Raw genomic sequence first — 21,666 nt, 5'->3', positions numbered from 1 at the left:
TCTACACATTACCTGTTGCTGCTGCTGCTGCTAAGTCACTTCAGTCATGTCCAACTCTGTGAGACCCCATAGTGTGAGACCCCATAGATGGCAGCCCACCAGGCTCCCCCGTGCCTGGGATTCTCCAGGCAAGAATACTGGAGTGGGTTGCCATGTCCTTCTCCAATGCATGAAAGTGAAAAGTGAAAGTGAAGTCGCTCAGTCGTGTCCGATCCTCAGTGACTCCATGGACTGCAGCCTACCAGGCTCCTCCGTCCATGGGATTTTCCAGGCAAGAGTACTGGAGTGGGGTGCCATTGCCTTCTCCGTGTTACCTGTTACTTACCTTCATATCCTGAAAGCCAGCAAAATACCTGGTACATAACACAGAGTAACGATCAGTACCATTTATCGAATGTTCAGGGAAAGGCACTGTCTAGAACTTCTGTAAACATTTTTTAATGTACCACAATGAAATAGCATGTTGGTCCTGGCCTTTCTAGTTGTAGGTGGTGGAAACTTGACCCAGACTGACTTGAACAACATCAGAAAGGAGGAGCATTTACTGATTCATGTGTCTGAGGTGTGGGACTAGCTTCAGTTACGGCAGAAGCCAAGAGCTGAAAGAAAACGACAGCAAATCGCAGCCTCTCTCCATCTCTTGGCCATGCTTGCTTCAGTGTAGACTTTGTTCTTGGGAAGGCTTTCTCTGCAGGATGACAAAGATGTCACCCACAGTTCTGTATTATTTTTATAGTTACTGATTCCAGGGGAAAAAGAAGAACATGAATCTTTCTCTTCATAGCGATACCCAAGTGCTGGAGGAAGCCTCACATGGGCCTACCTTAGTCGTATGACCATTCCTGGTCCAGTCAGTATGGCCAGGGAGATTGAGCGTGCTGACCACACCCAGGTCATCTGTCTACTTCTGGTACTAGGGAATGGAGTCAACCCCACTCAAATTACATTGCAGAGAAGCTTGATCTCCACAGAGGGAGATAACAGGCAAGAACACATTCCCATGCCATCTAGAACTACCCTTATCCTATTTTACGGATGAGGCTAAAAGAGGTTATGGAGACCTAAAAGTACAGTCAGGAAGTAGCAGAACTGGGATTCAAACCAGGTCTTTCTGACTCCAGATGGCGAGTGCTTAATTCACTGCTGCTGCTGCTAAGTCACTTCAGTCGTGTCCGACTCTGTGTGACCCCATAGATGGAAGCCCACCAGGCTGCCCCGTCCCTTGGATTCTCCAGGCAAGAACACTGGAGTGGGTTGCCATTTCCTTCTCCAATGTGTGAAAGTGAAAAGTGAAATTGAAGTCGCTCAGTCGTGTCCGACCCTTAGCGACCCCACGGACTGCAGCCTACCAGGCTCCTCCATCCATGGGATTTTCTAGGCAATAGTACTGGAGTGGCTTGCCATTGCCTTCTCCTTAATTCACTGCACCTAACTTTTTCGAGAGTGAATGACCCTGGAACCCCATCTTTGTATGGGGAAAACTGAGGTTTGGTGCCAGTATGTATGACTGTCAGAACACTGAATTTTATTATAGCCACCGTGGGAGGAATTTGTGTAGGAGCACACATTTAGGGAATTCCCTAGTGGTCCAGTGGTTAAGACTTCACCTTCCAATGCCAGGGGTGCAGGTTTGATCCCTGGTGGGGGAGCTTAAATCCCACACGGCTTGTGGCCAAAAAACCAGAACATAAACAATAGAAGTAATATTGTAACAAGTAAATAAAGACTTAAAAAAAATACTACAGATTTAGCTATAAACTCCGCTTTCCCTGGAATACTTCTGGTGGTATACCTGAAAACACTTTCCTTGGCCAGTATAGAACTCATTTTACTTTCACGGAAGTAGGAGGAGTTGGGTAGCTGGATTCTTTTCTTGGAACTTGATTACTTTAGCACACACATTCCCAACCGAAGCGATGTTATCTGCAAGGGAGGGAAGACTGGTTCCAGTTTGGGGGGAGTGAAAAAAATCTTACTTATGTGTAAGTGCATATGGACATGGGTTTCTCTGGTGGCTCAGCAGCAAAGAATCTGCCTGCAATGTAGGAGACCCCAGTTCTATCCCTAGGTTGGGAAGGTCCCCTGGAGAAGGGAATGGCTACCCACTCCAGAATTCTTGCCTGGAGAATCTCATGGACAGAGGAGCCTGGCGGGCTGCAATCCATAGGGTCGCATAGCGTCAGACACAACTGAAGTGACTAAGCAGCAGCCGCATGTGTACATATAGTACATAAATATGTGTATGGTTTATCTGTGGTATTTCTAAAAATAGTTTTATTTAGGCATAATTTATGTACCATAAATTTCATCTGTTTTTAAGTATACACTTCATTGTTTTTTAGTAAATTTACAGTTTCTTAAAAATATTTATTTGGCTGCACTGCATCTTATTTGCAGCACATGGGATCCAGTTTCCTGACCAGGGATCAAGCCTGGGCCCTCTGCATTGGGAGTATGGAGTCCTAGCCACTGGACCCCCAGGAAAGTCCCAGGTTGTTTTTTTTTTTTTGGTGTTTGTATGAATTCTTTGTGTATTTTGGATATCAGTCCCTTATCAGATACATCATTTGTAAATCCCTTCTCCCATTCAGTAAATTGCCTTTCCAGTCCAAATTCCAATGTTGTTGGTGGTTTTCCTTTGCTGTACAAAAGCTTTTTAGTTCAGTGTAGTTCCTTTTTTTTTTTTTTTTGTATTTTTGCTTTAGTTGAGCTTGCCTGAGGAGACATACACAAAAAGATGTTGCTAAGACTGATGTCAAGGAGCTTTATTGAGAGTTATCATAAATGGATGTTGAATTTTGTCAAACTCTTCCTCTGCGTCTAATGAGATGATTTTTATCCTTGTTATAATGTGGTATATCACGTTGATTGATTTGCAGATGTTAAACCATCCTTGCATCCCTGAAATGAATCCTACTAGATCATGGTCTGTGATCCTTTTAGTGTTTTCTTGAATTTGGTTCCCTTATATTTTACCCAGGATTTTTTTTGCATCTATGTTCATCAGAAATCTTGGCCAATAATTTTTCATCCCATTCATTCTCAAACCCACTCCAGTCAGCCTGTCACTATCCCACCCAACCGTTGGTCAGGGTTGCTAATGGTGCCATTCTGCCAAACCCAGTCACAAACTTTCAGTCCTCATCTTCCTGAACCTACTTTGACCCAGTTGACGATTCTGTTTTTTCCTTTTAAGTACTTCCTTTCCTTGGATCTGGGCTGCTGTCCTAAATTTGGTCTTATTTCTTTGATGTGCACCTCATCTCCTTTCCTGGTACCTCGTCTCCCCAAGTCTAAACATGGGAGCGTGGGGACTCAGGCCTTAGAATATTTTTCTTGCCTGTCTGTCCTTATTGATCTCCAGAATCACGGCTTTAAACTTTCTCTCTCTGTCTCTGTGACTCCAATGCTATCTCCAGCTGGAACTTCTTCCCCAAATCCCAGATTTGTGTATACTATCTCTTGTATATTTCGTCAACAACTCAGTGCTAAGTGCCAATTTTGAGGAAATGCACAGGATAGAGAACCATGTTAAAAGAACTCATGAGGATGAAATGAGCAAGATCCAGACTGTGTTTATAGGACAAATGACCAATTTCTTAAAAAAAAAAAAAAATTTAAAAAAATACAGGGAGTAATGGAAGAGAAATCTTATAAATTGACTTAAGAGGTAAATGTCGGTCGTAATATGTGGACCTTACTTGGATACTGATTAAAATAAGCAGGTTGTTAAAAAATAAATTATGAGATTATCATGGATGTTTGAATATTGATAAGTATTAATATTAAATATTACTGTTAATTTTGTAGCCATGATAATGGTGATTTGGTTATGTTAGGAAAAAACATTTTTTTAAAAAAACTACCCAGAATGTTATCAGTTCTCACCACCTCCAATATTGCCACCAGAAGTCAAACTAGTGTCCTCTCTTGTCTTCTTCTTTTATATATATATATAATTGCCTCTTAACCGATCTCCATGCTTTTACTACCTGTTTTCAGCAAAGGAGCCAGAGAGATCCCATTAAGATGAGTCACCCCATCCATCACACTTGTAATAGAAGTCAAAGTCTGTTCAGTCTACAAAACCCTGTGTTCCACTCCCCTTCTGGATCAGCCTCTCCAGCCACTCAACCTCCTGGCACCTGCCTTGTCTTTCTGCATAGACATTTATCACCGTCTGACTACCTGACGTGTAGTTTGGGGGGGCTGATACTCCCCCTAGAATGAGAGTGGTATAAGAACTGAGACTGTTTATATTGTTCATTTCTAAACCCCAAGGGCTTGGAATATCTCCTCACACATAGCAGACTCTAAGTAAATGTTTGTCAGAAGAAAAACATGTTTCATGGTGGGGAGAAACGGAAGACTTTAGGACAGAAATGTTTACAAAGGTTCCCTGGAAGTGAAGGACAGTCATGAAAAACGGCTGAGAAATGGGCCCCAGCCCAAGTCGTGGAAAAGCACATGGTTGCCTAGGGGCTGCCGTCGCCCTCATTGCTGTGTGGTTCTGTTGTCTTTTCCCATGTGTGATGGCCTGTCATTTTATCTATGACAGCTGCATATCACTGAGCAGAACGTGGCTAATCAGTTCTAACAAGGAAGTGGAACTCGCTCAGTCGTGTCCAACTCTTTGCGATCTCATGGACTGTAGCCCACCAGGCTCCTCTGTCCATGGGGATTCTCCAGGCAAGAGCAGTTTGCCATTCCCTTCACCAGGGGATCTTCCCAACCTAGGGATCAAATCCCGGGCTCCTACATTACAGGCAGGTTCTTTACTGTCTGAACTACCAGGGAAAGGCCACTTGAATGTCTTCTTCTTGGATTGAACCACAGTCTCTTGAACTTGTCCTCTGTGGCTAATACTGACCATCATGTGGGACTTCCGTCCCCCAACCCTGTGGCAGGATGTTTATTGCTTCTGGCTCTCAGGATTCATTTGACGGCAAAAAAACATCTTCAGTATGTTTCACACACATGCCCACTCCCTCCCCGCCATAAGAGAACTGGGGTATCAGAGAAGCTTCTAGAAGGAATAGTGAAGAAGTGAGGCAGAGGCTCCAGTGCACTCTTAGTTTATGGCTGGAATATGATGCTCTGGATATTTGTGATGCCTTTGGAGTCTTTTCTGAAACTCAGTTTGTAATTATTCACTGGGTATTTTATTTGTAGTTCACTTGTTTCTAAAAAGAGTTTGAAGCAGCTTTTTGAGTATATATAACCCCCCATGCAAATATACACTGAAATTTAACAAAAGTGGGGAAAGCTCTAGCCCGCCAGAGCAGGAGGAGGCAGGTGAGTGAGTGCTGGGGGTGGGGAATGGTGAAGCGGGGTTCAGTGGGGGGTTACCTGAAGCCCATGCTCTCTGCCGCCCACCAACCAGGAACTGGGGAAGCGTGCTCCTGCCCTTGACTGCCACACTTTGCTTGGTCACGCAGAGTGTGTTTTTTTTTTTTCCCTTTGGTCATCAGGTTGTGCTTTTTACTGAAAAGTCTAAATAACTGGCTCTATAGCGTCATTGAAAAAGGTGGACATAGGACTTTGATTAGATATCCTAGATGATTGGTGTCTCTATCTCCACCTCCTGCCAAGATCACGGCTCCCAGAGGCCATGAACTGTGACTATTCATCTCGGTACTCCAGTACCTGGAAGGCAGAAGGAACTCAGTAAATATTTCATTGAGTGAATGAATGGTGTTACAGTTCTCCTTACTGGAAAGCACAAAGCCCGTCAGTTGTTTGAGGGAGAGTTTGGTAGGTTGGTTTTTTTTCTGGCTTGTTTTGTTTTGTTTTCCGTGTGTGTGTGTGTGTCGATTTTTCTTAAAGTTGTGTTAGTTTCAGATGACAGCACAGTGGTTCAGATATGTGTGTGTGTGTGTGTGTGTGTGTGTGTGTGTAGTGTGTGTGTGTGTGTATGTGTAGTGTGTGTGTGTGTGTGTATTCTTTTTTAAGATTTTTTTCCCTTACAAGTTATTACAGAACATTGAGTATGGTTCCCTGTGCTATACAGTAGGTCCTTGCTGATCATCTGTTTTATATATACTAATGTGTATATGTAAATCCCAGCCTCCTAATTTATAGCTCCCCCGCACTCTCCTGAGTGTTTCCGAGGGTTCTCTCACATCAGCAGTTATATCAGGAATGTTGAATGGCACCCTGGATCTTGTCCTTAAGGAAACTTGGGAGAACCTTCAGACGTAGGCGCCACACGGCCTTTCCTTGTCAAGGAAAAGTTGCAGGCCTGGCATCCCAGAGCAGTTGAAAGTGGGGGGAGCGTTTCAGAGGCCCCAACAATGCAATCTAGGCACCCACTTTGGCTCATCCGACCCCACCCAGGAAGGAAGCTTAGAACCCTCAGGGCATGTGGAGAGCAGCCCCTAAGCGTTACTGCTTCCGGGACAGCAGTGGGTGCCTGCTGGAGTTGCTTCAGCTGGAAGGCACATTATACAGTAGTGAAAAAGCAGGGCCCTTGCACAGAGTTATATATTAAACATATACCAAAAATTATATATGCCAAAGTGGATGAAATCTGTGTAGTTTCTGTAGACTAGTTAAGTGTATTGTGCCTGTCTCAACATATCAGTGTCCTGTTTTTAATGAAGTACTGCAGTTATGTAAGATGGGAGAAGCTGGGTGATGGGTACCAAAGACTTCTGGGCACTATTTCTGCAACTTCTTATGAGTCTGTCATTTAAAATAACAATTTTTAAAAAATAATTTTTAAAGCAGGGACTGGCAGCAGAGCTGGCTTCAGTCCCGTACTTCACTGTGTTGAGCAGTAACTTCTGTCCCTTATCCCGACTGATAACTACGTACTGCTTTGTGCCTGTCTCCCCTTGGGAATATAAACTCCTTGAAAGCTGCATCTGTTTTCACTATGAAATTCCCCTCCACTTAGCATGGAGCCTGGCACCGGTTTTTTGTTCCCAGGTGTTTGAGTGAAGGTGGCACAGGTAGCTTAGACTCTGAGGCTCTACTGTCCTGTGGCAAGGAGAGCAAGGCCACTTCCTCCGGGCATTGGGAGAATTAAATGTCCGTAATGTGGACAGATGCCGAAGCTCTGATACTTTGGCCACCTGATGTGAAGAACTGACTCACTGGAAAAGACCCTGATGTGGGAAGGATTGAAGGCAGGAGGAGAAGGGGCCGCCAGAGGATGAGATGGCTGGATGGCATCACCGACTCGATGGACATGAGTTTCAGCAAGCTCTGGGAGTTGGTGAAGGACAGGGGAGCCTGGTGTGCTTCAGTCCGTGGGGTCCCAAAGAGTCAGACACGACTGACTGACTGAACATAAATGACATCAATGTGGGTAGAACTCAGGGCCTGCCTGAGAGCAAAAACTTTGAGAAAAACATCATGACTGTGTGTCATGCTGATTTTGATAAAGACGAAAGTAGCATGACACATAGGGGTTGGCACACTCTCCTTAAAGAGCCAGAGAACATGTTTGGGCCTTTGCAGGCCATGCAGCTCTGCCGGGCAGTGAGGAGCCATGGATAATCTGTAGCTGAGTGAGCCTGCCTGTACTTCAGTGCAGTTTTACTTGCAGACACTGGAACTTGAATTTCATATAGCTTTCACTTTATGAAGTATTTGCCTTTTTATTCCACCTCCCCCCAACACACACTTTGAAAATATAGAACCCTCTGTTAGCTCATGGGCCTGTGGACTCTGCCTTTTCCCCAGGCCCACTTTCCACATCACTGGCACACACGGACGCTCTGGAAACTCGAGCCTCTGCGGGCAGAGTTAATGTTCTCCCTCAAAAGGGGTCGGTGTAATGGTCCCTCTCTTGGCCTGGAGGAAGGCTGCTCCTCTGGGCTCAGGAGACCCAGCCCCTTTCCCCTGTGTAGGTTTCACAGAAGCCCCCTCAGTTCCAGGCTCCTTGCGGTGGTCTCTTCGGGTGACTTGTCTCCTGGAAGGTCAGATGGGTTTGGGCTCAGCCTGCTCAGCCCCTCGCAGCCCCAGGGAGCGCGGTAGGGCCTTTAGCCCCTTGGTCACCCACTGGTCTCCACTTTGGGGTTGGAGTTGAGAAGTGCAGTGGAGTCAGGTTTGGGGTGCTTCTCATCTTTTAATTTGGCCTGGCTGAGAGCCACTGAATCCCCTTTCCTGCCTAAGTAGTTAGACTCTCGTGATGAAGAGGTCAACAGGCTGCTTTGAGAGCTGATACACAATAGATGAGGTCTGTAGCACATAACCACTATTTTTATTGGGTACCTTCTGTAATAACTGAACCCAGATGACGTAAGGGAGTTCCCAGCTAGAAAGGAGTAAGGTAAGATTGTCTCCATTCCTTTAGACACACACACAGAGCCACTCAGTGTTCTGAGTTGGAGGTTTTCCTTCAGTGTTTTGTCTTTATCAAAACTAGCCTGACACATAGTCATAATTTTTTTCTCAAAGTTTTATTTAAACCTCCTAGATATTTTGTTCCTAAACAGCCAATGTAGTGACTACTTTTACTCTTAAAATCATGAAACACTTTAGTGGCTAATACTTTTAAATTAGTACTGCTGCTGCTGCTAAGTCACTTCAGTCATGTCCGACTCTGTGTGACCCCATAGACGGAAGCCCACCAGGCTCCCCCATCCCTGGGATTCTCCAGGCAAGAACACTGGAGTGGGTTGCCATTTCCTTCTCCAATGCATGAAAGTGAAAAGTGAAAGTGAAGTCGCTCAGTCGTGTCCGACCCTTAGCGACCCCATGGACTGCAGCCTACCAGGCTCCTCCATCCATGGGATTTTCCAGGCAAGAGTACTGGAGTGGCTTGCCATTGCCTTCTCCGCAAAACTAGTACTAGGTAAATTATTTTCTTAGTGGTCAGATAAGTTTTAGAGTTTTATTGATTGGGTGAAGCCAACTAATAAAGTTTTTTATTTTGTCTTTGTGTATGACAAGAATTATAGTTATTCTGCCAATTCAGAATACAATTAAATTAGGACATTGGATTTAGGAAGGTGAAAGTTTAGCAAAATATCTAAATATCTGTTGGGAAGCTTTTAAAAGTTGATTGGGTTGGTAGACTCTGAATAAATATTTTAGAAAATTATTCTTTGAATAAAAACCTGCATGTTTTATATATTCTCCCAACCACATAGAGATGGCCAAATCAATTCCATTCCTGTACACGAACAATGAATAGTTTGCAAATACAATTTTTAAAACTTACTATATAAGACCTTTATAGAGCAGAATTATGAAATTTCATTAAAAGATAAAGATCTAAGAAAAAAAGAAAGCCATACCATGTTCATAAATGGGAATCATCCATATTGCTCAGGTGTCAACTCTTTCACAAATAATTTCATTCAAAGTAATTACAATCCAAATCACAAAATCGCTTTCGGCTTTCGGTTCGGAGGAGGCAAAGGTGCAACTTTCTTCGGTCGTCCCGAATCCGGGTTTATCCGACACCAGCTGCCTCCACCATGCCGCCTAAGTTCGACCCCAACGAGATCAAAGTCGTGTACCTGAGGTGCACCGGTGGGGAAGTCGGTGCCACGTCTGCCCTGGCACCCAAGATCGGTCCTCTGGGTTTGTCTCCAAAAAAGGTCGGTGATGACATAGCCAAGGCAACTGGTGATTGGAAGGGTCTGAGGATCACAGTGAAACTGACCATTCAGAACAGACAAGCTCAGGTTGAGGTGGTACCTTCTGCTTCTGCCCTGATCATCAAAGCCCTTAAGGAACCACCAAGGGACAGAAAGAAGCAGAAGAACATTAAGCACAGTGGAAACATCACTTTTGATGAAATCATCAACATTTCCCGGCAGATGCGGCATCGGTCTCTAGCTAGAGAACTTTCTGGAACCATTAAAGAGATCCTGGGGACCGCTCAGTCTGTGGGCTGCAATGTTGATGGCCGCCACCCTCATGACATCATAGATGATATCAACAGTGGTGCAGTGGAGTGCCCAGCTAGTTAAGAACTACAAAGGAAAAAGAAAAATAAAGGATCATTTGACAACCAAAAAAAAAAAACAAATCACAAAATCTTTGTGTGAGTATGTGTAAGGTATGTGTAAATTAGGCTGCTTCTAAAATGTGTTCCCATGTGAAGCAGGATGATATTCTGAGGCCAAATTTAGAGGACTTTGGTGCTAGAATATGGAGTTTAGATATGATTAATACGGCAGTGTTTATTCAGTTCAGTTCAGTCGCTCAGTCGTGTCCGATTCTCTGCGACCCCATGAATCACAGCACGCCAGGCCTCCCTGTCCATCACCAACTCCCGGAGTTCACTCAAACTCATGTCCACAGAGTTGGTGATGCCATCTTGCCATCTCATTCTCTGTCGTCCGCTTCTCCTCCTGCCCCCAACCTTTCCCAACATCAGAGTCTTTTCCAGTGAGTCAACTCGTCGCATGAGGTGGCCAGAGTATTGCAGTTTCAGCTTCAGCATCAGTCCTTCCAATAAACACCCAGGATTGATCTCCTTTAGAATGGACTGGTTGGATCTCCTTGCAGTACAAGGGACTCTCAAGAGTCTTCTCCAACACCACAGTTCAAAGCATCAATTCTTCGGCGATCAGCTTTCTTCACAGTCCAACTCTCACATCCATACATGACCACGGGAAAAACCATAGCCTTGACTAGACGGACCTTCATTGACAAAGTAATGTCTCTGCTTTTTAATATACTGTCTAGGTTGGTCATAACTTTCCTTCCAAGGAGTAAGCGTCTTTTAATTTCATGGCTGCAATCAGAATCCGCAGTGATTTTGGAGCCCAAAAAAATAAAGTCTGACACTGTTTCCACTGTTTTTCCATCTATTTCCCATGAAGTGATGGGACTAGATGCCATGATCTTTGTTTTCTGAATGTTGAGCTTCAAGCCAGCCTTTTCACTCTCCTCTTTCACTTTCATCAAGAGGCTATTGAGTTCCTTTTCACTTTCTGCCATAAGGGTAATGTCATCTGCATATCTGAGGTTTTTGATATTTCTCCCAGCAATCTTGATTCCAGCTTGTGCTTCTTCCAGCCCAGCGTTCCTCATGATGTACTCTGCATATAAGTTAAATAAGCAAGGTGACAATATACAGCCTTGACATACTCCTTTTCCTATTTGGAACCAGTCTGTTGTTCCATGTCCAGTTCTGACTGTTGCTTCCTGACCTGCATGCAGGTTTCTCAAGAGGCAGGTCAGGTGGTCTGGTATTCCCATCTCTTTCAGAATGTTCCACAGTTTATTGTGATTTTTTTTGCATAACTTTAATGTTATAAGCAAGTTCTGGACATTTGTGGTTTACCCAGGGGTTGCCAGGCATCTTCAGGGAATACACTTGCGTTTGTGTTTGCGTCACCTTGGTGCTGAGCTGTGGTCATCCATCATGGACTAAAGACAAAGGAACAAGCAGACTGATTTTATAAAGGTCAGCTCAGACCAAGCGAGGCCAGGTCATGCCAGAGTTCATGAAGGGGCTTGCAGCAGCTGGAGTGAAGTGACTGGAGAATTGTATTGTCTCCCAGGATATGACACGGCTGGTAAACACAAAAGAACTGACGCACTGCGCTCGGTACCATATCTGAACTTCAGAGAGTGTTTAGTTTCATACAATCTGGCCACCAAAAAATAACTATTTGTGTTGATTTGAAATTTATTGGATTTGTGGGGTTTTGTTCTATTTAATTGCAAATTTGATTTTGTTTTATCAATGTGAAAGAACCATAAGTAAAAGATGTATGTTTAAGAGACAGACTCACAGACTAAAGAGAATGAACTTGTGGTTGCCAGGGGCAAGGATGGGGAGCAGGGGTAGTTACGGGGTTTAGGATGGACATGTAAACACTGCTGTATTTAAAATCATGAGCAACAAGGACCTACTATAAGGCTCAGGGAACTCTGCTCAATGTTATGTGGCTGCCTGGATGGGAAGGGAGTTTGGGGGAGAATGGATCCATGTGTAGGTATGGCTGAGTCCCTTAGCTGTTAACCAGAAACACTCACAACATTGTTTGTTAACTGGCTACACCCCAGTTCACTTTCATGCCTTGGAGAAGGACATGGCAACCCACTCCAGTGTTCTTGCCTGGAGAATCCCAGGGACAGGGGGGCCTGGTGGGCTGCCGTCTATGGGGTCGCACAGGGTCGGACATGACTGAAGCGACTTAGCAGCAGCAGCAGCAGCAGCAGTACAAAACAGAAAGTTAAAAAAGGTCTATGTTTAGTTCTTGTTCATACTGACATTACACGACTTAGCCATCGCTGAGGGCTATTGTAAGAATTATTTGCACTTTATTTTTTTTATTAAAAAAATTTTTTTGGCCATGCCATGTGGCTTGTGGGATCTCAATTCCCCAACCATGGATTGAACCCTGGGCCCTTAGCAGTGAAAGCACAGAGTCCTAACTACTGGACCACCAGGGAATTCCCTGTTTTCACTTTAAAGAGGCTCATGTACTAATTAAGACTGAGAAATACTGAAACCTGCTGAATAGGACTGGACTATGATGTAGATTTTAGTTTTCTTTCTCCACTGGCAATCTGATGAGAGGGGAGAGGGGAAGATGAATTTCGGTGGAGAAATTTGTCTTAGGTCAACTGTTGACAAGTCTTTAGGCGTTTCACTTAATCAGATGAAGAAACTGAGAAAAGTTAAGTGGCTTATCGAAAGCCCCGTAGCTGGAAGTGAAAGGAGGATGCCAGTTCAGCTCGAATCCCTTCTATCAGGCTGTCATACAGGGGTGAATGGTGGCCTCACTGGGTGGTGATGGCTGGATCCAGAAAGGAATGAATCTGGAAACCTTATTTCTTGAATTTTCCTGTTCCCACCTAGCAGTCAGAGATACCTGGCATCTGCCTGGTGTGTGGTGAGTTAAGTAAAGCCAGTGACCTGAACAGTTAAGTCCTGGGCCCCACATCCTGCCTCCTTACACATTATTTATTTGTTCATTGTCAGGTGCTGTCTTTTTTCCCCTTTTTTGGCTGCCATGTGGCATGCAGGATCTTAGTTTCTCGACCAGGGATCAAACCTGGACCCCCTGCAGTAGAAGCCCTGAGCCCTAACCACTGAGCCACCAGGGAAGTCCCACGTCTTATTCATCTTGAACAGGGTACTCAGTGAAACTCAGCCTTGTCTGCTTTTGCCTGAGTGACAAGTATCCTCCACATGTCTGTTTCCAGGCCATTGCTCTTGCAAAGATGGTTGAAGCCTAGGATGGACCGTGGATGTCTGTTCTCGTGTGTTCAACCCAGCCCACTTGGAATCCACTTTCCTTTATAGGAATCCGGTTTCCCTCTGCCACTCCCTTGATTGTTCTGCTTCTGGTGCATTGCTGGCCCAGTGACCCTGGAGAGATCAGCTGCACTCCTGGAGCCATTATTAAATGACCTGCTGGGGCTGTGGGATGGCTTCACTCGGAGCTCTGGCAACATTATTCCATGGGAACGGTGCCCTTAAGGTAGTGTAATGTGCTGTGTTGCTTCACATATTCCTGTCAGACTTGAGGTTCCATGGGTCCTGACCCCTGGTTTGTTCACCCAGGTTTTTCTTGGGAAGAGCAGTGGCTAGATCAACCCCAGAGGTGCAGGAGGGATGTGTGCATGCATGTTTGGGTGCCTTAGTGTGTTGTTGATCCTTGGCCCCGCCAGTAGAGGGCAGCAGAGCAGCCCAGCTAATGCCCACATTTTCATTATTTTAATAAGCTTCATGAGGTTACCTCTTCAGCTCGTTCCCCATATGTTTGCTCTCAAAACATGGTTGCATTTCTGGAAGATTTGTGTTCTAGCCGCTGGACAAAGAGAATAAGTCACTCTGCGTTACTGTAGAAAGATGATTTTAGGGAAATTGCCCTCTACTTTTGAAGAGGGATTGCACCAGTTCCTGGCCTTGAATGGACACATGACTTGAACTTCTTAACCAGGCTATTCTCTTTTATGAAGCACCATTCATGACATCAAAGCCTCCTGTGGGATAAATGGTAGCCTCACCCAGAAAATTTCGTGGCTGGTCTCAGCCCTGTCTGCTGCTGGGGTGGACGCTCCAGGCTGCTCTGTCTGCCTGAAATCCCAGGGATGTCCTCATAGTGTCTTGTGCAAAATGGTGGTGGTGAAAGATAACAATTTCTTCTATTGTTCAACAGCCTTCTCTGGAGGAACATTTAATTACCAGCTTGTGATAGTTAAGGAAAATAAGGTTGTTAAACTCGGGGGACTTTGGCAGTTGAAACAGGAAAAAATCTGTATGTGGGAAGAATTTGGAATAGTTTGGGTACAAATTTAAGTATTTGAAGTGTTTGTTTCTGAGGGAGCCCTGGCTAAGAATAGCAGTTAAAAGTTAAAAATGCTGAGGGAACCCAAGTGTGTGTGGAGGTAAAGAGGTCTGGTTTGTGTTCCCAGCACACATCATGGTCACTGGCAGTGTTCCTTGCTCATAGAATTTTTGCATAATCTCAGTAATCCCCTGGCTAAAAGCTTTGCGTATTGGAAGATCTAAAACATGAGACATGCAATAGACATATGATTTGTTGTTTTTAAATATCTTCCCTTCTCGTCAAATTTTTCCTTCAGAACTCTGGGTCTATTTCCAGGGAAATCCTAGCTAGGAATTTCCTTACATCCAGGTTCTGCTTATAAAATGAAAACAATCCTGATTTTATATTTCATTTGCTTTTATAAGCCAGTCCCACATGGCTAGTTTAAGCCCATCTTGGTTGGATTCACACCTTAAAGAGTGTGGTGTGTTTCCTGTGGAGAACAGTCCACAGTCCTGGACATACAGTGTGAGGTTAAAGGATGTCAGCGCACCGTTTCCAAATGTTAAGTTCTCTTCCTTTTACTCCTCCTTTTTGGAGAAGAGTTCAAAAGGGAGCATTGAATTAGCTCAATGATAATACTGGCTTAGGTTACCCAGTATTTTGTAAACATGTTGGAGTACTTTGGGTTAATCATAGGAATGCCAGGATTCTATCTAGCTTGGCTGTTCCTACACTAGAGAGAAGTTTTTCTTACATGGGGGTCATTGAGAAACATCAAAAACCAGTGGAAAGGAATTTTTAAGAAAAATTTATCCAAAACTTAAATATAAGGCAAAAAGAGATTACCGAGTATGCTTTAAATATCGCACTGGAACATTGTTTAACAAGTCTCCGGCGGAGCATATGATATTCTAGGGCGGAAGCCAGCAGTTTTTTTCTGTAAAGTGCCACTTAGTAAATATTTTAGGCTTTGCAGCCTGTTTGGTCTCTGAGGTAACCAGTGAACTCGTTTTGTGAGCACAGCCATAAACAATGCGTGAACAAGTGCATTCAGCCGTGTTCCAATAAACCTTTATTTATGGATGTTGACATCTGAATTTCATGTAATTTTCATGTGTCATAAAATATTTTTCTTTTGATTTTTCCAGCCATTTAAAATATAAAAATCATTTTCGTTTACAAGCCCTATGAAAGCAAGCTGATATTAATAAGTTGCAAATGATTTTTTGTCCAATTAAGGTGTAGAATGATTTCTCCTGTGTAGGGAAGGCCCATCAAGGGTAAAAGCTTTATGCCCTTTAGGATGTTATCTAGTTTTTTGTTTGATTTTTGTTTGTTTTTGGCAGAGCTTGTTAAACCTTAGTGAAAGCGGTGGAAAAGTACAAAATGGAATTGTATGCCTCTGTTTGCTGTTCAGTTTATGGTGCCAAGTGCCTTTTACAGGATCTTTCTGTTCCTATACCTTAGGGTCACTTATTGGTTCAAAGCTGGTTTTTGAGTCTGAGCAAAGATTTCCTGGGCTAAGGGAGGAAAAGATGAAAAACAGCTTCGAAAAGGCAGGTTGGCATCCCAACAAGCCAGGACCTTGGGGAGAGAGATGGAAACAGAAGATAAGGAATCAGAAGGCCTTTTTAATTAAGTAGTACCCTTGTGAGTGCTTAAAGCCCCCTGAGTACTTCAAGCCCAGAGGAGAGATTATAGCGGCTCTCAGAAGGCATTGGCCCTTAACCTATTGGGGAGGTCAGGGGTCTGTTGAGAAACCAGGGAAATCTAAGGTTCCTCTCCTCATAAATTTGTGCGCACACACACACACCAAGTTTTGCCTATAACGTCAGGGTCTTTTGAAACCCCAGACAGAAAGAGATTGACTCACTAAATTTAAACAAAAAATCCAGGGCCTTTGGTGTAGAAACTTGTCTTTGGTCTTTAATGCCCAGTGGCCCTATTAAACTATTAAAATAGGGACTTCCCTGGTGGTCCAGTGGTTAGGACTCTGCACTTCCACTGCTGCTTCTGCTGCTGCTGCTAAGTCACTTCAGTCGTGTCCGACTCTGTGTGACCCCATAGATGGAAGCCCACCAGGCTCCCCCGTCCCTGGGATTCTCCAGGCAAGAACACTGGAGTGGGTTGCCATTTCCTTCTCCAATGTGTGAAAGTGAAAAGTGAAAGTGAAGTCTCTCAGTCGTGTCCGACCCTTAGCGACCCCATGGACTGCAGCCTACCAGGCTCCTCCATCCATGGAATTTTCTAGGCAATAGTACTGGAGTGGCTTGCCATTGCCTTCTCCAGCACTTCCACTGCAGTGGGTGCGAATTCGGTCCCTGGTCAGGGAACTAAGATCACGCATGCCACACAGCATGGCCAAAAACAAATAAAAAACTGTTAAAGTAATTTTCTCTCTCTAACCCCTAACCCTCACAAGCAGCCACACACCCAACTGGACAGCCTCCTCCTTTTCTCAGTGAGTTGTTCTTGGTCACCATTGCTTGAACTCACCACTCAAAGTCCAACTGCAAAGGTCCCAGAATCCAAAATAAATGAATTTGGAAAATCTTTGTTGTCTTATTCTAAGTTGCTGAGAGTCACTGCTTGCTGGAATGAAGGCCTTTCCTGGCAAGATTTCCCTGAATTTTCATGAGAACACTTGTGTTAACATGTTGCACAGGTGACTTTAATCTTCGGATGACTTTAATCTTGGCTAAGGATTCACTTGGTGCATGCCTACGTCTTGAAGCCTGTTAATGTAGCCATGAGAAATTTCTAGGATTTTTGAGAACTCTGATGCATCAAAACTTCTGGTTTTAGCTCCCATTGTTAATGTGGTAACAGAGTCAAAACATGATTAGATTCACAGTTTTTGTTTTTTTTTTAAATCCTAAATCTTAGGTTCCAAACACTTAAAGTAACTCTGGTTACTTCAGATCTGAGGAAGAAAATAAGGTTCTTAATACTTTCTTCCCCATCATGTGATGCATTTCTGAAGCGTCTGGCTTGATTGCATATGGATAGCAACAGATCTATACTTGGCTTTCTTTTTACTCTTAACTTTAATTTTGAAAAATTTCAAATCTGTAGGAAAAGTGAAAGGACAATTCAGGGACTTCCCTGGTGGTCCAGTGGTTAAAACTTCGCCTTCTTATGTTCAATCCCTGGTTGGGGAGGTAAGATCCCACATGCTTCTCGGCCAAAAAACCAAAACATAAAACAGAAGCAATATTGTAAAAAATTCAATAAAGACTTTAAAAATGGTCCATGTAAAAAAAAAATTTTTTTTTAAATGGAAGAACATCTCAACCCACTTTTGTAGACTCCATTTAAATTCCAAATTGGCATATTGCTGCACTTGCTGTGTCTCCTTATGTATACTTATTTTAATTTTTCTTCAGTTGCTATCAACTTTCAGGTATGACACTCCCGAAATACTCTAGTGTATCTCCCGAGAACAAAGGTACTCTTATATAATTGCAGTCCCTTCATCACACTGAAGGCAATTATAATTATTAATAGCATCAGTTCAGTGCAGCTGGTTTAGTTGCTAAGTCCTGCCTGACTCTTTACGACCTCATGGACTGTAGCCCTCCAGGCTCCTCTGTCCATGGGATTTCCCAGGCAAGAATACTATAGTGGATGCCATTTGCTTCTCCAAGGGATCTTCCTGACCTAGGGACCAAATACTTGATTGTTAATGCAGCTCATATTCACATCCGCCAAATGTCCTTTCAGTTCAGTTCAGTTCAGTCGCTCAGTCGTGTCCAACTCTTTGCGACCCCATGAATCGCAGCACGCCATGCCTCTCTGTCCATCACCAACTCCCGAAGTTCACTCAAACTCATGTCCATTGAGTTGGTGATGCCATACAGCCATCTCATCCTCTGTCGTCCCCATCTCCTCCCACCCCCAATCCCTCCCAGCATCAGAGTCTTTTCCAGTGAGTCAACTCGTCGCATGAGGTGGCCAAAGTATTGGAGTTTCAGCTTTAGCATCAGTCTTTCCAATGAACACCCAGGACTGATCTCCTTTAGGATGGACTGGTTGGATCTCCTTGCAGTCCAAGGGACTCTCAAGAGTCTTCTCCAGCACCACAGTTCAAAAGCATCAATTCTTTGGCGCTCAGCTTTCTTCACAGTCCAACTCTCACATCCATACACGACCACTGGAAAAACCATAGCCTTGACTAGACGGACCTTGGTTGGCAGAGTAATGTCTCTTTTTAATATGCTGTTTAGGTTGGTCATAACTTCCCTTCCAAGGAGCAAGCGTCCTTTAATTTCATGGCTGCGTACCTCCACAGTATATCCCAATGCTGTCCTTTCCCTCTACCTCCTGTTTAAGGGTCCAGTCAGAGTCACACATTGCATTTGGTGGCCATGTCTCTTTGATCATCTTTAATCTGGGAGTGTCCTCATCCTTTTCTTGTCGTAGGACATTGACATTTAGGAGTCTAGGCCATTTTCTGGAATGCTCTACAGCCTGGTTTGTCCGCTTCCTCGTGATGAGATTCAGGTTAAAGCATGTGGGCGAGAATACAGGTGAGTGGTGCCGTGTGTCGCTGATCAGGGCCCCTCGGGAGGCACGTGACCACGGGCTGTTCCCATGACAGCGTTGCCGAGTGTGGTCTCTGGGTTCTGGGCCTGCCTGCGAGATCTTGTAAAATGGGGCCCTCTTGTCCTCAGTCTGTGGGGGCCTATTTTGAAACCATGTGCATGTACTTTACCCTAATGTACTTTCACCCGCTGATGTTCTTCTTAGCCCTGTTGGATCTGTTGCTGGAGGCTGCAAGGAAAAGCAGAAAAACAAAAGGAGAAGGGAAAAGAAAAGGACATCCAATTAGATCTGTGTAGAACCATCCCTATTGCTCCTTTATTTGTATAATTGCAAGAAATGAATGCTGTGAGCCCTCTGTAGTTTCCAGAGTGTACAATCAGTCTCTGTGAACAAAAGAAGCTTAGCTGGGCTCCGTCTCCCTATAGAGAGACCTCCAAGGCAAATATTTGTCTGGGGTCGGTAGCCTGCAGGGATTACTGAAAGTCTGGGTGAGGTTATAGAAATGCCTGGTGTTTGCCCTGGTGGCGCGCCCAAGACAAATGAGGCAGAATTGTGTGAGCATGGTTACACGTCGGGTTTCATGTTTAGTTAATAGACGGAACAGGGACGTGGGCTTCAGCAGCCCCGGCTGGATAAACCACCTCTGCAGAGTGGAGAGAAGAGTCGGCACTGTCTACTGCTGATTTAAAGGGACATTGAAACTTTGTGAATAAAAGGTTTGACTGCAAAATAGATAACCAACAAGGATCTGCTGTATAACACAGGGAACTATACTCAATATTTTGTAATAACCTGCAGGGAAAAGAATCTGAAAAAAATAAAGTGTAGCTGAACCAGTGTGCTATACACCTGAAACTGACACAATAATGTAAATCAACTGCATTTAAATTTAAAAATAAAACAATAGGTTTGGCTAAAATCTTAGAAATACTTCTGCATGGATGTGAAACTTTGAGTGGATTTTGTTTTTTGTTTTATTTTTTAAATTTTTACTATAGTCGATTTACAATGTTGTGTTAGTTTCTGCTGTCTGGCAAAGTTTATCAGTTATACATATATCAAGTGGATTTTCCTCTTTCCCCTCAGGGAAGTGAGCTAAGACATTGGTTTGGAGTGGTGGATATGAACCATCTAAGGGAAAATGTTGGCCATCTGAATGCTCCTGGAGAGGTATTCTGCAGAGCGTGGTATAATTTGGTCATCTCAGACCTTTGTTTCAAACATGCTTATTGTTTGTAAAGTGCCATCTCAGCATCATAGCATTATGTAGCCCAATCCGTTATGACACTGACTCTCAGCCAGGGAGTGGTTTTGACCCATAAGGAACATATAGCAAAATCTGGAACTATTTTTGATTGTCACAGCTGGGAAGGTGCTATGGGTATCTACCAAGTAGAGGCAGTGTGTTAGTCGCTCAGTCATGTCCAACTCTTTTCGACCCCACGGACTGTAGCCCGCCAGGCTCCTCTGTCCATGGAGTTCTCCAGGCAAGAATACTGGAGTGGATTGCCATTTCCTTCTCCATTGATCTACCCAACCCAAGGATTGAACCCAGGTCTTCCACATTGCAGCGGATTCTTTACCAGGAAAGCTGCTAAAACATGCTGTGGTAAACAGATACCATCGTCCACCACATACACATATTGCCAATGACAAAGGAATATCAGGTCCAAAATGTCAGCAGTACCAAGGTGGAAAAGCTCCTTTTTATATGATTTGTCAGCAAATGTTTGGAGTATATGAGCCACGAGGTGTTTGAAGAAAATTCTTTCGAGTGAAGTCACTCAAAAGACTGATGCTGAAGCTGAAGCTCCAATACTTTAGCCACCTGATGTGGAGAGCCGACTCACTGAAAAAGACCCTGATGCTGGGAAGGATTGAAGGCAGGAGGAGAAGGGATTACAGAGGATGAGGTGGCTGGGTGGCATCATCGACTCAATGGACGTGAGTTTGAGCAAACTCCGGGAGATGGTGAAGGACGGGGAAGCCCGGCTGGCTGCAGTCCATGGGGTCGCAGAGTTGGACACGACTGAGCGACTGAACAACAGCAAAGCTGATCACTTCATTGGGAAAAAAGGCAGTGGAGAGTCACCAGATTCTGGTACATTCATGTTTTTATTTACAAGCCACCTTAGCTGTTGGAGAGGAGCTGGCGCAGCAAGCTGTGAACAGGAACTTCCTTTGAGTTGGCGTTTACAGGGTGAGTCAGTGTGGAGGGTTACAAAACCACTCTTCTGTTCAGACATTGGCGTTGACCCCTGCGAGGCATCTTATTATTTACCCATTAACCACCTTTCCCTCTACAGTGGCGACTGTACTTAGGGTTTAAACATAAATCTTTGATTCTGGGGTTTTTTTTTACCCATAAAATGTTTTGTTGACTGTCGAGGATATCTTAACGCAACTGCATTTGCATCAGTCTCCTCACTTCGTTTCTTTTGCAATCAGCTCTGTGCTGCTGACTCAGTTCATCTTGCTACGCACCCATCCGTTGCGTCGCTTCTTGTCGCTGCATGGCCCTCCTTGGAGTGGATGTTGGTTAGCTGTGCTCAGGTTATGGCACAGACAGTGGGGGAAGGGACTTTGGGGTGGAGACTGCTCAGGGCAGTGATCCTGAAACCTCAGCATCATCCAGAAGATTATTAAATTGAAGCTCATTGATCTCCCCCACACGCAGGGTTTCTGACTTGGTAGGTCTGGAGTGAAACTTTCATGTGATGTTGCTGCTGGTCTGGGGACCACACTTTGGGAACCCCCAGTGTGGGACAAAAGTACAAATGGGGGACCATGTTCAGGGAATATGTGCAAAGGTAAATAAAGCTGCAGAGGAGTCTGGCAGATGTAAGCTCTGGGAAGACAAGAGGATACTGCTTCAAGAAGGAACTGAGATGAAAGTTGAGGTCATTCCTGTTAGAAAGTCAGT

At 44.2% G+C, this 21,666-nt stretch overlaps 1 protein-coding gene and 1 pseudogene across 1 annotated transcript in view; both read left to right on the top strand.

The window, feature by feature from the left end:
- Positions 1-21,666, top strand: part of CMTM8 (CKLF like MARVEL transmembrane domain containing 8) — a 97,931-nt gene that overhangs the window by 33,024 nt on the left and 43,241 nt on the right. The window lies entirely within an intron of this gene.
- LOC129548182 (large ribosomal subunit protein uL11 pseudogene) lies at positions 9,332-9,988 on the top strand (annotated as a pseudogene).

This window comes from Moschus berezovskii, chromosome 24 (genome assembly GCF_049115385.1).
Source record: "Moschus berezovskii isolate FMDL1 chromosome 24, NW_MosBer_1.0, whole genome shotgun sequence".
NCBI lineage: Eukaryota > Metazoa > Chordata > Mammalia > Artiodactyla > Moschidae > Moschus > Moschus berezovskii.
The sequence above is the reverse complement of the archived record's forward strand: the minus strand, read 5'-3'. Positions and strand labels throughout refer to the sequence as shown.